Here is a 2,521-nt window from a genome sequence, read left to right as displayed (position 1 = left end):
TTTGGACTATAACATATCCTAAGGACATCCCCGTATCTCTAGTAGACACAGAGTTATGGGCCTGCAAAATATAGTCTACTGCATTTCCTATGGACGGGTTGTTTGTTTACGTTTAGCTTAATTACTCGGCCCCTGTTGGTCGTAGCTCAATATTTTTATTATGGTTAGATGGGGGACAAATTGGACTATAACATACTCAAAGGACATCCCCGTATCTCCAGTAGAAACAGAGTTACGAGCCTGCAAAGTATAGTCTAATGCATTTTCTATGGAGGGGTTTTTTTGTTCACGTATTGCTTAATTACTTGACCCTGTTCATTCGATTAATAATAATAACATATCTTTAGTGTAGCGGTTATCGCATCCGCCTCACTCCCGGAAAGCCACAGGTTCAAAACCGCGAAGTTTTTTTTATAATTATCCGAACATTTGTGTCAAGGTCACATTATTTACATCCCCGTATCTCTGGTAGAACCAGAGTTACGAGCCTCCAGAATTTTGACTTTTTACGCTACATCTGAGACCACACAATACCTCTTCCGGGCGGGCTCGAACCACGAACCTTTCGATTAACAGCTGAACGCGCTAACCATTGCGCCACGGAAGCCCAAAAGTTAAATGTTCGTCAGGTGTTGTGGAAAAACTCTGACATTTTACGTTACATCTGAGACGTCACAACACCGCTCCCGGGAGGGCTCGAACCACCAACCTTTCGGTTAACAGCTGAACGCGCTGACCATTGCGCCACTGAAGCCCAAAAATTAAATTTTCGTCAGGTATTGAGGTAAAACCTTGACTTTTTACTTCACATCTGAGACCTCACAACACCGCTCCCGGATGGGCTCGAACCACCAATCTTTCGGTTAACAGCCGAACGCGCTAACCATTCGCCACGGACGCCCAAAAATTAAATGGTCGTCAGGTATTGTGGAAAAACTTTGGCTATTTACGTTACATTTGAGATCCAAAAACACCGCTCCCGGGTGGGCACGAACTACCAACCTATTGGTTAACAGCCGAACGCGCTAACCATTGAGCCAAGGAAGATCAGAAATTAAATGGTTGTCACGTATTGTGGAAAAGTTTTGACTTTTAACGCAAGATCTGAGACCCCACAACACCTCTTCCGGGTGGGCTCGAACCACCAACCTTTCGATTAAGAGCTGGACGCGCTAATTACTGCGCCACGGAAGCCCAAAAATTAAATGTTCGTCAGGTATTGTGGAAAAGTTACGACTTTTCTCGCTACATCTGAGACGACACAACACCGCTCCCGGGAGGACTCGAACCACCAACCTTTCGGTTAACAGCTGAACGCGCTGACCATTGCGCCACTGAAGCCCAAAAATTAAATTTTCGTCAGGTATTGAGGTAAAACTTTGACTTTTTACTTCACATCCGAGACCTCACAACAGCGCTCCCGGATGGGCTCGAACCACCAACCTTTCGATTTACAGCCGAACGCGCTAACCATTGAGCCACGGAAGCTCAGAAAATAAATGGTTATCACGTATTATGGAAAAAGTTTGACTTTTCACGCTACATCTGAGACCTCACAACACCTCTCCCGGGTGGGCTCGAACCACCAACCTTTCGATTAACAGCTGAACGCGCTAACCATTGCGCCACGGAAGCCCAAATATTAAATGCTCGTCAGGTATTGTGGAAAAACTCTGACATTTTACGTTACATCTGAGACGTCACAACACCGCTCCCGGGAGGGCACGAACCACCAACCTTTCGGTTAACAGCCGAACGCGCTAACCATTCGCCACGGACGCCCAAAAATTAAATGTTCGTCAGGTATTGTGGAAAAACTCTGACATTTTACGTTATATCTGAGACGACACAACACCGCTCCCGGGAGGGCTCGAACCACCAACCTTTCGATTAACAGCTGAACGCGCTAACCATTGCGCCACGGAAGCCCAAATATTAAATGCTCGTCAGGTATTGTGGAAAAACTCTGACATTTTACGTTACATCTGAGACGTCACAACACCGCTCCCGGGAGGGCTCGAACCACCAACCTTTCGGTTAACAGCCGAACCCGCTAACCATTCGCCACGGACGCCCAAAAATTAAATGTTCGTCAGGTATTGTGGAAAAACTCTGACATTTTACTTCACATCTGAGGCCTCACAACACCGCTCCCGGATGGGCTCGAACCACCAACCTTTCGGTTAACAGCCGAACGCGCTAACCATTCGCCACGGACGCCCAAAAATTAAATGGTCGTCAGGTATTGTGGAAAAACTTTGGCTATTTATGTTACATTTGAGATCCAAAAACACCGCTCCCGGGTGGGCTCGAACCACCAACCAATTGGTTAACAGCCGAACGCGCTAACCATTGAGCCACAGAAGCTCAGAAATTAAATGGTTGTTAGGTTTTGTGGATAAGTTATGACTTTTTACGTTACATCTGAGACCCTACAACACTTCTCCCAGGTGGGCTCGAACCACCATCCTTTCGGTTAACAGCCGAACGCGCTAACCATTGCGCCAAGGAAGGCCAAAAA

At 46.6% G+C, this 2,521-nt stretch overlaps 1 non-coding gene across 1 annotated transcript; it reads right to left on the bottom strand.

Annotated features, from left to right (window-relative positions):
• Positions 1-1,415: 1,415 nt before the first annotated feature.
• Positions 1,416-1,488, bottom strand: TRNAY-GUA (transfer RNA tyrosine (anticodon GUA)). Its single transcript has one exon. It is a non-coding gene; the product is annotated as a tRNA-Tyr (tRNA).
• Positions 1,489-2,521: the final 1,033 nt, after the last annotated feature.

Source organism: Phalangium opilio, unplaced genomic scaffold (genome assembly GCF_054372755.1).
Source record: "Phalangium opilio isolate 3A_F unplaced genomic scaffold, DU_Popi_V2 ptg000037l_1, whole genome shotgun sequence".
Classification (NCBI taxonomy): domain Eukaryota; kingdom Metazoa; phylum Arthropoda; class Arachnida; order Opiliones; family Phalangiidae; genus Phalangium; species Phalangium opilio.
The sequence above is the reverse complement of the archived record's forward strand: the minus strand, read 5'-3'. Positions and strand labels throughout refer to the sequence as shown.